This window comes from Lolium perenne, chromosome 3, assembly GCF_019359855.2.
Source record: "Lolium perenne isolate Kyuss_39 chromosome 3, Kyuss_2.0, whole genome shotgun sequence".
Lineage (NCBI taxonomy): Eukaryota > Viridiplantae > Streptophyta > Magnoliopsida > Poales > Poaceae > Lolium > Lolium perenne.
In genome coordinates this window covers 271,705,690-271,720,751 of record NC_067246.2, presented here as the reverse complement: position 1 = coordinate 271,720,751, position 15,062 = coordinate 271,705,690, and the positions used below count along the sequence as shown (strand labels likewise).

The 15,062-nt window shown below is 41.4% G+C and overlaps 2 long non-coding RNA genes across 2 annotated transcripts; one reads left to right on the top strand and one right to left on the bottom strand.

Annotated features, from left to right (window-relative positions):
* Positions 1 to 7: 7 nt before the first annotated feature.
* Positions 8 to 3,083, top strand: LOC139837665 (uncharacterized). The gene is made up of 4 exons (XR_011754262.1): positions 8 to 235; positions 330 to 457; positions 2,655 to 2,772; positions 2,856 to 3,083. It is a non-coding gene; the product is annotated as an uncharacterized lncRNA (long non-coding RNA).
* A 6,824-nt stretch (positions 3,084 to 9,907) lies between these two features.
* LOC139837664 (uncharacterized) lies at positions 9,908 to 12,656 on the bottom strand. Its single transcript, XR_011754261.1, has 3 exons — positions 12,407 to 12,656; positions 11,297 to 11,359; positions 9,908 to 10,122 (listed from the first exon to the last, which is right to left on the bottom strand). It is a non-coding gene; the product is annotated as an uncharacterized lncRNA (long non-coding RNA).
* Positions 12,657 to 15,062: the final 2,406 nt, after the last annotated feature.

Sequence of the window (15,062 nt, the reverse complement as noted above, 5' to 3'; positions counted from 1 at the left end):
ACTGCTCTACCACCAGAAGCACTATAATCTTGCTTTCTTCAGGGTTAAAATGCATCAATCTATTCAGTTACCCCATTTTATCGATAAAGTGGAATGTGCTCAAGACATTTTTGAGCTTGGAAGAGATGAATCTGTCAAACTAGTGATACATCATGGTAGAGTGAAATATTCGAATCCAGACGTGTATGAGCGGAATCACCATATGTGCATTGAAGGTCCACATCGAGACCGTGAGGTACACATACATTCTACTCGAGTTATAGCTACTGTATTTTTAGTGCTTTATTCGAATGCTACTTCTAATAATATTACCAATTCAAATGTCGTAGTATGATAACGGAGGTCCTGTCATTGACTTAGACGGGAAGGTTGTGGGAATGATCGACAGTTGTCCAGAAGGGTCTTTTATACCTTCTTCAATTTTACTCAAGTGCTTTCATCTGTGGAAAAACTTTGGGTATGTTTTGCTTTTCAGTTCTATTCTACTCAAGCTAATTCGTTCTTATTGTTTATTTCTTGTTCTAAAAAGTAGAGTAAGTTACAAAAATTATATTTGGATTGGTCTGTTTTATCTTTTTTTCCTTCTCTTTTCCCATCCAATTCATGTTCATGTTTGTACAATTCTTATATTTGAATCCATAAATATTTATTTAGAAAAGATCATGTATAAGTAAGGCTGGGAACATAACCTTGATGAGTCCTAGGTTGTCATCTTAGTATTTTATATGTTTACAGAGGGTATGTTTGCATAGATTTCTGTTAAATAACACATATAGCAAAAATCATGTAAAATGAGGCTAGATTAATGAGGGTCTTATTGTTAAAGAACTAGATGATACCCCGTGCTTTTCTGCGGAAAATTTTGGATACGCATACATGAGTATTATTATGAAATTGGTGAATGAAAATGTTAATTAGGTATTTCTGGTCACTACAACATGATTTTAAGATTTCAAGAGTGCCCCAACATATTTACTCACCACTCGAAGAACAAAATGTTTTGTGGTACATTTGAACACGGTCAATTTTGTAATAGAAAATAAGAAATATATATATAGGTAAAATAAGCATTGGAGTTCATGGAACACATAAATAGTATGAGTTTGTTGAATATTTATATACTCATTTCATAAGTATAACATCATTAACGATATCAGGTTGAGTAGGTGTGTAGGAGAATGCAAAAAATCGTGGGATCAGCTTATGTCTTTTAAAATATGAGTTGTACATGCTATATTGATCCTGTCATTTTGTTTTTCTTTCTAGATTGTACTGTCAGTGTTTGGATCGATAGAAAGGAAACAACAGTAAAAACGTTTGGTTAGGGTGGGAATCGGCTGGTACCCTTCTTGTCAGCACTAAATCACTCCCTAGCTCAAACGCTTAACAGCGGTAGACGACAACAACTTGCTTATTGATACATGAAGACGGAGAAGACAACAATCATCCACATGATCAGGATTAGAAAAAATAAATTTTAGATGCTATAAGCCTATAAGTAAAGGATCAATATTTCAGATCAATGAGTTATAAGTAAACTGAACTTATCTAGCTACTTACTTCCAAAAGTAAAAAAACAGACAGCTAGATGCGTCAGTTAAGTCTTTTTAAAGGGCATCGCGTAAAAGTTGATTGAAGTGATTTTGTGATCTTGACATGCTAAAGACCGAAGTCTTTAAACTCGGTGAATAGAGGTTCATAAGGAGGCAGCAGCGAGATCATTTATTTTTAAGAACAATACATTCAATCGTTTCATAGCCGCACATCGTTTCGCATTTTCATGCAACAGATCATCCCAAGAACTGAGAGAAAAACCACTTCCACGAAGAGACAAAAGACTATGCCTCTCAGTTCTCAGTTCTGATTATCCGAAGAAACTGAGAGAAAAACAACTTCCACGAAGAGACAAAAGACTATGCCTCTCAGTTCTCAGTTCTGATCAATAATCATATATAATTTAGATGCCAGAAATATCACTGCACCCTCTTGACCTCATTTTCATCTCATCAAACATATCAGCAGCAAGCAAATAATACCTCCAGATCACAGGCACCGAACATATTTGTTGCGGGTATGAAAGGCAAATGTGTCAACATGTAATCAATACACCAGACCGGCGATGTCAAGGAGCAGGAGTTGAGCACCTCTTCTTATATACAGATGCCAGCGATTGAGAGAAGAGCGGTTGGCCAGAGAGGATAGCTATGAGGTAATGGAAGCAACATGCAGCTTAACCTGCAAAGGCAAAGGGGATATGCTGAGGCGTGGGTATAAATTAAGAGGAGTGGCTGCATCTCCTCAAGGCATATGATGGAAGATAGAGAGACGTGGAGGACATTAAAACGCACTGAGGAGGATTAGTAATCCACGCCCATGAAGTTCTTCCGTTACAGACTGGGCGACAATGAATACGTGGGTACTCTGGGTTTTGTCACTAATTTTCTTGTCGATTGGGTTGTTGCACAAATAAAATATAAATTAATGTGGACAATTTCCGGTGGAAAATGGTGGCAGTTTTTTTGCTGAGGTGGAAGAATTGCTTAGGTCCAAACCTTGCATGTCGAGAGAAATAAGGTAGTGGGGGGGAGAGGGGCTCCCTTTAGATATAAAAGATTAGATACTGTTCTTCTATATTTAAATTTTCTTTTGTATAGGCGCATCCGTCGACCACACCTTGGATTGAAACTTTTTGCCATCAGCCTTCTAAACCCTGTTTAAGTTGAGGATATATTGATTGAACATAAAATTAATGAGGGTCTTATTGTTAACGAGGTAAATACTGTTTGTTGTCGCTTTCATGAGTTTGCTTGTTTTCTCATTTGTACTAAGGATTAGTTATTGCAATTCAACCTTAGGTGTCAGCAGGCTCTCCTGCCGAAAGATGTGGAATTCGACTTGGGGACGTTGTTGAATGTTTCAATGGAAAATGTGTTTCTACTGTTGTGGAGGTTTGGTGCACTAGATGTTTATTATTGTTAGGTTTAGGTAGAATGAATAGATATCATTTTTTTGTGACATTTACATTCTACTCTCACTATTTTAGAATACATGTATTTCAGACTCTTCATTTTAACTCCAAATTCTTGTCCTTCAATATGTATTCAGTTTAAGTCACTTTTTCCTATCTTGCCCTTCGCTGAATCCATCAAGAAAAGAGCTAATTAGCACTTGTTGATGCCTAACCTTCCCAATTAATTAAAAGGAAACTTTACATATAAGGACAATGATTTTCTTTGAAGGAAATGAGAGTTTAACAGACGAAATTAACATTACTATTACACTTGTTACAAACAACCAAGGTCATCGACTCTAGGCACACTTGGCAGAAGCATCGACTCCTTGTGTTCTGGCAAAATTGCTTAGTTCCTGTGCAGCTCTGTTGCTCTCTCTTTAAACTTTGGTAGTTCTTCACTCCGAGAAGAACTGCAGCAGATTATGTCTCCTGCTAGCAGTACATCATCATGATCGGTGCACTGTTTTCTTGGGCAATGCTCCGTGAAACAGAAGGAAGCAGACTCGGTCTCAATGACAACCGACCCTACATAGAGTTTGGTCAGGTGTCGAAGCTGCACAACTACCGCGACAATCTCTGCTACATCTGGATGCGCACAACGGAATCCTTTGCCCTACTGAGAGCATACATTTCCTCAATGATTTCTTGCAACCATCCCCGCACTTCCCTGCCTGTAGCTTCAACAAAGGATCTGTCAGTATTCAGTTTAATCCACCTCGAATCATGTTTTGTCCATGACCCTCGGATCACGGTCTGTTGTTTCACCTGCCACCTTGCCTCCGCATACAGTGGTTGTTTCCCTTTTTGTGTCCCTGCTGTTTATTTCGGACAATCTGGATGGATTCTTTTCAATCGAGGACACGGCCAGGAGAATCAACCTTTGTCACTCATGCATAATGTCATTTCCCAGATCCCATGCCCTCCAAATCATCATTATGATTTTGCATCTCGTTTCTTCAGTGACAACTGCAAGGAGAATAGTAAGCCATTCGAGCAGCAGTTCCCTGAAGGTTTCCTGTGAAGGCAAATCCCACACTTTTTGTGTAATTCAGATAGAAGGGTCCATGACTTTGTTGCACCAAACCGTAGCATGTTGGGGTCTCTGGACCTTGACCACACATATTAAAGATTGTCCAATTCCAGGGTTCATGCCCATTTTTATCTCTGGTGCTAGACAGTCGATGGCTATATGTGAGGCAAGGATTCTGCTTTACCTTCGTGTCCCAGATGGTGCTCCATATCTTCCTGCTGCTGTACCCTCTTAATCTATCACTTCCATTGTTGGCGATGTTCAGAAATTCCTTAAGAGTAAAGCTTGTACACACTTTGTACTAAGAAGCAAGCAATTTTCAAAGTTACAACCAATAAAATCTTCTACATCTCAGGTGGGTAACTTGATCGGTGATCCCTTCCACCTCATGCTCTGGAACAAGCAGTGCAGAGGAGTGTTCCGTTGCTTGGTTTCTGATTTGCCAGCTGGTGAACCCAACATAGCCATGATTGAATGTGCAAACCCAACACAGTAAACCAACTTTCTCGTGGAATGCAGTGATCAGGAATGATTTGTACCTTCTTCCCATCCCCTTATCTTCTTGATTTGGCCTTTCTTCAGAAGCGCAAATCCGTCTTCTATTCCTCACCAAGCTGTAGATACGGCAGTAGCAAACACCATGTCTATTAGGTTCTCCTTCAAATAACATTTCTTTTCAGGAGCCCCTCACTCATGTAGGCCATCATAACATTTAGGTTTTATCATGTTCTATCACGACATTCAATGAACTTTGTGGTGTCCCTCTTCGTCTCCCCACATAACTTCCTTATCATCATGTAATCATCAGAGAAATCTGCAGACATTTGAAGACACCTCATAATTTAGGTTATAAGGGCCTTAGCAACTGACTTCTAGAAAAATTTCTTTCCACTGTACAAATAAGTACTTCTCAGATCAATTCCATTCATTTTGTGAATTTATCCTTGATCGGCTAGAGTTGGCTACCTTTCATGTGTTCTTCAGAATCGGGAGCCCTAGATATTTCTCCTTGAAATCTGAGTTGGTCTCTGGCAAAGTATGATTGATCTCTATTCTTTAGTTGCGTCACATCTGGGCAATCTTCACCATAGGGGACAGAACACTTGCCGATGCTGTGGAGCTGACTTGTGCACTTCTTGTACAAATTCAACGATGCATGTGTTGTACACTCTTGCTGGCCCAATTCCTTAAATTAGATCAGACTGTCGTCCGCGTGACTTTGTGCTCAAAGAGTGCTAGCAGCTGATTGGGGTTGACATCAGGGTCTTTGGTGTACAACACCTTGAACAAATCTGAGGCCATTTGTTCCGATGTTTCTGCACTCTCCACCCAAATTTCATCTGCATCTTTCAGTCTCAAGATCCTATCTTTGTTGGATGCCAGCTTGCCTACATATGGAAGTACCAGTTGCTCTGGTCTCCTCTCAGCTATTCCAGTCAGGACCTCTTCCTCTACTAGTTTTTCTGTGCAGAGGCACGTCAACATCCCCTGAAGCTTTGTTGATACTATTTGCTGGAAATATTGACATTTCGCTCACATTTAGTACATGTGCCAACTAACACTTAATCTTGTGCGCAACTCTAAAATGAAATCTGTTTTGAAATGGAGGGGGCATTGCGTTATGCTATTCTTCTCTTTAATTTTTTTCTACTGTTAATCAGTTAGAAAACATGTTGCTGAGCATAGTGGTGAACAGCGGAGATGGCCTTAGTTCTGATCTAGATGTGGAGGTAAGCTTACTTTTATGTTCTAATAGTGATTTACTTGATCTGCGACGTCTGTATTTTTATATGAAATCGTGATTAACACAATGTTATCAATAAGAAATATGTCTTGTTGGCTTTACAGATTCAGGTATACTTCCCGCGTAGATATCTTCGAAGAATCAAAAGATTGACCGTGAAGGTATCTGAAGATGGTGAATTTGTTGCAAGAGGTATACAAGTTTTCTCAGCAAATTCTTATTTTAAAGATGATCCATATTGTTGTTCCATGTTTTAGGTATATAAATTATCCATGGGCAGAGTTAGTATAATTTAGGCTCCAAAATATAGGAGCATGTATGTACAATATATATGCATACGCCAAAATGCGTCAGATAATCAAGAAAAAAATCCCGCTCTCCCATGTCCATTCTTTGCCTCCAAAGGTCAAGCAGGCAACAGCCGACCATCTGCAAGCCAGCCATGCACGGCGTGCACATTGACCATGGCACCCTATTGTTTTTACCTTTGGGATGAGGACCCAATCTGGCACACTGCTCTATCACCTCTTGTGGAACCAGAACAGCATTTAGGAAGGAAGCCAAGACCTTCCTTAATCCTTAGTGATGGTGTCACCAATTAGGTCTCAATGCTCTTGGTAAAGCTTGCCGTAAAATCGTAAATGCCTGGGATGACTTGATTTACATGGATACAAAATATTTTTTTTCAAGGTGGACGGAGGGGGGGACCCCACGGTTTGGATACATCTAAATATTGATAAATGTCAAGCAAGTTTTGAACGGATGGAGTAGATTTCTAAAAATTTGACCTAGACCAAAAGTGAAAGAAGTGCACATAAACCCCTTTGGGAAAGAGAACCCCTAAGTATTAACTCGTTCTCCATATGACCCCCCCCCCCCCCCCCCGACATTCCAGGCAAATTACCCCCACATGCCAATGAGAGGTGTTTTGATAGTGGTTTGTATCCACGTGGACCGTGGTATTTAGCTAGGCCGCACCTGGTCCGGTGCAAACCCACACCGCATCGCTCTCCTCTAGCACCGAATCGTGCTCCTCTGTTTCGCTCCTCCCTCGCACCGCTCGTACATCCTGTTGCGCCGCCGTTGCGCCACTTTCCAGGAGATCTCGCCGGAGTGCGATTGGGACTCATAGAGGTTGCATAAGACGCCTCCGTCCCCGATTCAAAAAGATTGGAGCTCCCTATTCAAAAAGATTGGAGCTCCGCCGCTGCAGGAAGCGGAACAGGGGTGGGACTTCTACCGCCGTGGCCATGTTCGGGATGACGACCCGGTCGAGGGGGCGCGAGCAGCAGCAATCTTCGCGATCCAAATCGGCAAGGAACAAGCTTGATGGGAGCGAAGAGCGATTGCCATCAGAGGGCTGCGGGAAAAGGAAAAAGGCCAAGCTTGATGGGATCAGCCGGCGAGTATCATCGGAGAGGTCCTCCAAGAAAGGGAAAAGTAGCCAGGATTGGTTGGAGAAGAGGTCGAAGAAGAGAAATACGGGGGAGGATGAGGATGATGGCTCCTGCTCCTCGACAGTCAGCTCTCCGCTTCGGGAGCCTTACATGCCTGATGGCACTGAAATAAACAAACCCATGGACAGCGCGATATCCGACAAGTATAGGGATATGCAAGAGGAGTACTACGCGAAAATAGGTTAGTGATTCAAGTCCCTCGATCTTCGTCATATTTTGAAGTTTCTTTACTCATCATATACCATCTAGCCAGCAGAAGATAGTGTTACCAATCATTTTGAAGTCCAAAAATCGAAATTTACAAAAAAGCATAGAAATTTCAGGATATGTTCATTCCACCAAGTTTTTTTTTTCAGGATATGGCTTCATTGACATTGTTTTAGGTTACATTACAATATTTACAAAAAATGATAAAGAAAAAACACTGAAGAACTATGATTCCACCAAGTTGAGTTTGATGGCATGCCACTCCATTCCATGTGTCACCGAGACCACATCTTGACGGGCATATGTGGGGGCATAAGGCATATCCTGGAAAGTCCAATGTAGATTTGTAGTGCAATACCGCAACGCATCATCCTTGCAATGCTGCATTTTTTGTGTGCATATTGGTGTTTACTTTGTGTGTGTTGGTCTTCTTGTAGCACGCCAGATGAAAATGTCCATGCTTTGTGAGCTTACACCTCCAAATTGCCTGGTTAATGATCCAACACTTCTTCACATCCGTGAATCTTCAAAGAAGATAGTGCTTCGTGCTGCTCAATTTATTGTTGGGCGTTCATCATCATTCGGTATAATAACATCCCATCTCATCTAATTTGGCTATTTTTGTGGAAACTTTATGTTTGTTACTAATATATGCGTGAAATTGCAGATGGTGAGCCGCTAGCATGGTGTTTTGGTTTCTGGATTGATTTGGATAGCGAGAAGAGAATTGGTACCGTTGTGACGAGTGCACATCTGATTCGCACAAAGCGCCCATCACCGGATGCTTGGTTATGCAAATATGAGTATGCTTCTGATGTCAAGGTAATAATCTATTAATAACCTTTGGTTTGTTCTGTCTCAACTCTCAAGTTATCTACTATGGTGGCACGTATCATAGCTAGTTGCAAATTGCATGGATTATGTTGTTATTGTCTAGAAACATTAAAAAAACATTACAAATATTGTCGAAAGGATTGTTATGATCAGCAGTTGGTCTTTATTGGTAGCCATTCTATTACTACTGTTGTTTCGATTCGTCCACTTGCGGGTGGCGCCGTTGCAAAGGGCACGCTTCTACCACCAGAAGCACTATAATCTTGCTTTCTTCAGGGTTAAAATGCATCCATCTATTCAGTTACCCCATTTTATCGATAAAGTGGAATGTGCTCAAGACATTTTTGAGCTTGGAAGAGATGAATCTGTCAAACTAGTGATACATCATGGTAGAGTGAAATATTCGAATCCAGACGTGTATGAGCGGAATCACCATATGTGCATTGAAGGTCCACATCGAGACCGTGAGGTACACATGCATTCCACTCGAGTTATAGCTACTGTATTTTTAGTGCTTTATTCGAATGGTACTTCTAATAATATTACCAATTCAAATGTCGTAGTATGATAACGGAGGTCCTGTCATTGACTTAGATGGGGTGGTTGTGGGAATGATTGACAGTTGTCCAGAAGGGTCTTTTATACCTTCTTCAATTTTACTCAAGTGCTTTCATATGTGGAGAAACTTCGGGTATGTTTTGCTTCTCAGTTCTATTCTACTCAAGCTAATTCGTTTTTATTTTTTATTTCTTTTTCTAAGAAGTAGAGTAAGTTCCAAAAATTATATTTGGATTGGTCTGTTTTATCTTTTATTTCTTCTATTTTCCCATCCAATTCATGTTCATATTTGTACAATTCTTATATTCGAATCCATAAATATTTAGTTAGAAATAAATCACGTATGAGTAAGGCTGGGGACGTAACCTTGATGTGTTCTAGGTTGTCATCGTATATGTTTACGGAGAGTATGTTTGAATAGATTTCTGTTAAATAACACATATAGCAAAAATCATGTAAAAGTGAGGCTAGATTAATGAGGGTCTTATTGTTAGAGGTAGATACTGTTCTTTTATATTTAAAGTTTCTTTTGTTAGGCGCATCCGGCGACCCCACCTTGGATTGAAATTTTCTGCCATCAGCCTTCTAAACCCTATTCAAGTTGAGGATATATTGATCGAGCATAAGATTAATGATGGTCTTATTGTTCACGAGGTAGATACTGTTTGTTGTTGCTTTCCTGAGTTATGCTTGTTTTATCGTTTGGACTAAGGATTAGTTATTGCAATTCAACCTCAGGTGTCAGCAGGCTCTCCTGCCGAAAGATGTGGAATTCGAGTTGGGGACGTGATCAAATGTTTCGATGGAAAATGTGTTTCTACTGCTGTGGAGGTTTGGTTAATTAGATGTTTATTATTGTTAAGTTTAGGTAGAATGAATAGATATCATATTTTTGTGACATTTGCATTCTACTTGCACTGTGTTAAAAATAGATGTCTTTCGGACTCTCCATTTTAAGTCCAAATTCTTGTCCTTCAATTCGTATTGTGAGAACCGGAACTTAACATTCCGACCCCCCCTGTGTTACTCGTCAATCCCAAGATCAAGTTGACGACACAACGAAATGAATATCATTGCAGAACGTGCAAAGAGTAATAATTATTACAAAGTTTGAGCCACATAGTGAAATGACTTGTGACATTTATTACAACCAGAAAGCAAAGCGGATAATAAAATGCGAAGTAACTCCATCTCAGCCACAGGCAGTCGATGTAGTCCACGAGGCCTCACTCCTTAGCGTCGTCATAGTCGCCATAGTCTTCACCATCTTCATAGTACTCTGAATATCAACAAAAGTTTTGCCATGAGTACATTTCGTACTCAACATGCCCCCTCGATGCAAGACCTAATATATCTACATGAGGCTTCAAAGGAAGGTTGTAGGTTCTTTTGCATAAAAGCCAATTTTATTTGCAATATATTTGATAAAAGCAGTTTTCGACGAAAACATGTTTTATAATGAGTGTAATATTTCTCATCAATGCGGTTGTCCTCGACAACTCACGTAACTCATAGGATTCAGATTCTAAGGGAAAGAAGGAAAGGAAAGAGAGGGGAAGAGGGAAATAGCAAGACAGGTTCCTGTATGTCAAGAAGGATTCATGTGTCGTCCATGACCGTGGACAAGGCTATTCGAATAGTTTTAACTCTGCAGAGGTTGTACACTTTGCCCACACGACACAACCTCGTCTTGTTGCCCGCCAGTGGCCTCTGGTTTAGTACACACCATTTGGTGTACCGGCAGAGGGATTGTGACAAGGTCTTTTAGCTAGATCCCCCAAAGATGTGACATGCCCACCGGGTCTGGCGCACGGTACTGAGAGTACATCCTCAAACCGGTCCCCCCATCTGTGCCGAAGGTTCTCCCGTAGGCAGCCACCTCATCTGCGGTACGGCGACATCAACACCTAAGGCTGACTAACTTACTTAACCAGGCCAGTGCCCATATAGCATGTGGTTGTACGGTTGTCACAATCTTCAAATCCAAGACTTATTAGGACCCTTATGCGGCACGAACGACGGATTGCTCCCTCCAACTTGTGAAGGGCAGCCAATCGCTCCTTCAACATTTGATTCAGCTGTCGCCCGCACCATGTTTAGATGGTAAGTTTCACCCAGAGTAGAAGAGAGAGAGTAGATGAAGCAACAATGGCTAATCAGCCTAGCTCAACGAGCTCAACAACTTTCAAAAGGATATGTTTGACCCGAAGGTCGATCAATTCCTCCAAAGAGGCAATAGTCCTAATGATTATTTAGCATGCTAAGCATCTCTACTCTATCAGGATAATTATATAATCTCTACTCAGGGTATCAAGTAAAAGGCGACAAGCAGATCAAGGTCGGTGTGTCAATCGACACGCTAGCTACTGGAATAAAATATCATATATATATTTGTAAAATATAAAATATCATGCAATTTGTAAAACTGGGATAAATATGATGAGAGGGCATGCCTTCGTTGTCAAACTCCTGCCCTTCGCCTCCTTGGTCGTGATCGTACCACTCTCCGTTTCCCCCTAATCGTCGTATCGAAGAAATAACAATACAAATGAATACAAGCAATACGACGAATAAGATGCAAATGAAAAGTGAATAAGATCCAAATGAAAAGATCCAAATAAGAGGTATGTGTCGGTCGTTCGGCTAACATAGAGTACACGAAAAAGACCGGAATAGTTCGTACCGGATTTGGGTTATCTAAGGCATATGGCGTGGGGATCGTTCCATTTTGACAACTAAAATATATCAAGCCAACATGTATACTCGATACAATTTTAATATGTAATGCACAAATTAAATGCATACTAGCTAGACATACATGCATACAAGTGAAACATCTACGATTAAAACAGTTTACACATGCAACAAGAGCCGCATCTAACATGGGTATGCTAATCCAGAGAATTGCATGCTAAATTAAAAATCAACATGATAAGAAGCATGCCATAAAATTAGCTCCAAACGTTATTTTAATCTAGGAGCATGGTGAGCAACGATACCAAATAAGGTTTACAAATAACCTGCCATGTTCTACTGACGTTAACTAAACTTGTTAAGGCAGAAAATGAAATGTAAGCCAGCCATGCATTAATTAAATCTAGCTATCTATCCTATAGCTAAGCATATGTGATCAAACGTAGAAGCTATGATTCAACTAGACAGTGACAATACCGAAAACAAAACTAGCCGCAGTATATTAGTTAGACATATGCAGTCTATACAGACATGTACAGTCATATGCTTAGACTACACGGACATGCATGGTCGTAAACTCCTAGTGAGATGCAACGATACTAATTCAATTTGCCAACTAGTTTGTTAAACATCAAACGATTCACCAACTAACGGTACTGCTGGTTTCGTCAAGTCATATATAGCGGTTTCTAGGTTGGGCTCAAGATCAGTAGACGTGCGGAAGATAGGCTACCAAGCTGATGCCATCCGGTGGCATTCGGTTCACCGGCAGCGCGACGAACTACCGAACTAAGGCTCAGGATCATGTCTAGGAGGTAGCTCTATGGATGGGGATCGCGTTCCGAGCAAAAGAAACGGCTGGTTCTCACCGAGTTCGTCGCAGTTTGAGGTAGACGTCGGTGGCCGGAGTCGATCGCGTTGCCGGAGGTGTCGTCGGTGATCAACGGTTCGCCTTCTTCTTCCGTGGGTCTGTCCTGCTCTTCCTCGCGGTCTTGGTGGCGCAGCTGCTCAACCTCTCATGGCTGGAGTCACCGGGAACGGGAACGGCGTCCGACGGCGTTCTTGCGAGTTTGCCTTGTTGTGTGAAGGTCTAGAGCTACAGTGTTGATGTGGGATGAAAGAGGAGAATGGGACGTCGGTCTGAGGCTGTGTAGGAGAGGAACGGGCGTTCTAAAAGATTTGCTTAAAGAGAGATTGATGGGACGTAATGGCAGCAGTTTGCTAGCATGAGTTTATGGCATTGATGGCCGGCGTTTTCGTGTGTGTATGCAGGAAGACGAAGAAGAAACGAACGAGCGACTATTCGCTAGGCTGGGTGTGCTGCGCACGAACGCTGTCGCGTGAGAGGCAAGAGCGCTCGCTCGGCTGGGCTTGTGGCTGGGCGTGGCCAACTAAAGCGATGCAGCGCTGTTCACACGAAGTGAAAGGCTGGTCAACTTGCTCGTCGCGTTGGTGATCAAGAGGCAAAGAAAATGACTCGATGCATGCATCTAGGTAAATAAAAAGGCTGGCCAAAACATGGCGTGTACGTGCATAGCTATAGGCAAATTCAAAAGCAATTTTAGAAAAGAACCAAATTTAAAGGAAATTCCAAATTAAAATCAGATCAACAACAATACAAGTATTGAGAGAAATTATTATCCTTCTTTTATATGCCAAACTAATTCCAAAACATTCGAAATTAATTTTAACAACTCCAAACGAAATATTTAATTTTATTCGACCGCGTTGCAACATCCTTTGTTAAAAAAAATTTCAGTCTGTAAAAATCAGGATGTTACAATTCTACCCCCTTAAAAGGAATCTCGACCCTGAGATTCGGCCTAAGAGAAAAGATTTGGAAACTCCTTCCGAAGGGCATCTTCCCGCTCCCATGTCGCTTCTTCCTCGCTATGGTTGCTCCATTGAACTTTGCAGAACTTGATCACATTCCTTCTAGTTGTTCTCAATTGTTCGTCAAGAATTTTCACGGGGTACTCTTCATAAGTCAAATCATCTTGTACTTCTATGTCATCCAAAGATGTTTTCCGAGCCACTTCCTCCGGCTTATCAAAACATTTCTTCAGCTGAGACACATGAAACACATTGTGCACTTTCGATAGCTTCTCGGGTAATGCTAACTCATAAGCAACTTCTCCACGTCAGGCGGTGATTGTAAAAGGTCCAATGTATCGAGGTGCTAACTTCCCCTCGAGTCCAAAACGTCGCATCCCGCGAAGTGGGGATACCTTCAAGTACACATCATCACCTTTCTCAAAAGATAACTCATGTCGACGTCTATCGGCATAGACCTTTTGTCTAGATTGGGCAGCCCGTAACCTTTCTTGAATCATCTTCACTTGCTTATCTGCCTCCTCTAAAGTATCGGGTCCAAAGACTTGGTTCTCTCCCACCTCATGCCAATTGAGTGGGGTACGACACTTCCGTCCATATAATGCTTCAAATGGAGACATCTGCAAGCTTGCTTGCAAGCTATTATTGTAAGAGAATTCTGCGTATGGCAAACTCTTGTCCCAAGTGCGCTGGCAAGTTAGAGCACATGCCCGAAGCATGTCTTCCAAGATTTGGTTCACTCGCTCAGTTTGTCCATCAGTCTGCGGATGGTAAGCGGTACTGAAATTCAACTGTGTGCCCAGAACTTCATGTATCTTCTTCCAAAACCTCGAGGTGAACTGAGTACGTCGATCAAATACAATCTTTTTGGGAACTCCATGTAGGCAAACAATTCTAGCCATGTATAATTCGGCCAATTTCTCCACCTTAAAAGTCGTCTCCACCGGGATAAAGTGAGCCGACTTGGTCAACCTATCGACGATGACCCAAATAGAATCATATCCGGAAGATGTCCTTGGAAGGCCAGTAATGAAGTCCATCCCTATTTCTTCCCATTTCCACTCGGGCACCTTGAGTGGTTGAAGTAATCCAGCAGGCTTCTGATGCTCAGCCTTGACCCTTCTGCATACATCACATTGTGATACATACTCTGCAATCTCACGTTTCATGCTTGACCACCAGAAACTATCTCTAAGATCATGATACATCTTCGTACTTCCCGGGTGTATGGAGTATGCTGATTCATGCGCTTCCTTCATGATTGAATCCTTGAGATCCTTTTGGTCTAGCACCAATAAACGATCTCAGAACCAAATATTTCCCTTTTCATCCTCCTTATACTCAAGCGCTTCTCCTGACTCGATTTTTGCTCGAATCTCTTCGATTCCCTTATCATTATGCTGAGCCTCTCTAACTCGATCCTCTAGAGTGAACTTGACTTCTAGCACATCCTCATTCTCAGCGAGGCTCACATTCAAGTTTAACTTCCTGAATTCTTCATGAAGTTCTGGTTGAGCTTCTTGAATCATCAAGTTATTACAATAAACTTTTCTGCTCAACGCATCAGCTACGACATTCGCTTTATCAGGGTGGTAATTGACGCCAATATTGTAGTCCTTAATTAATTCTAGCCATCTCCTTTGTCTGAGGTTCAAATCTGGTTGAGTGAAAATATACTTCAAACTTTTGTGA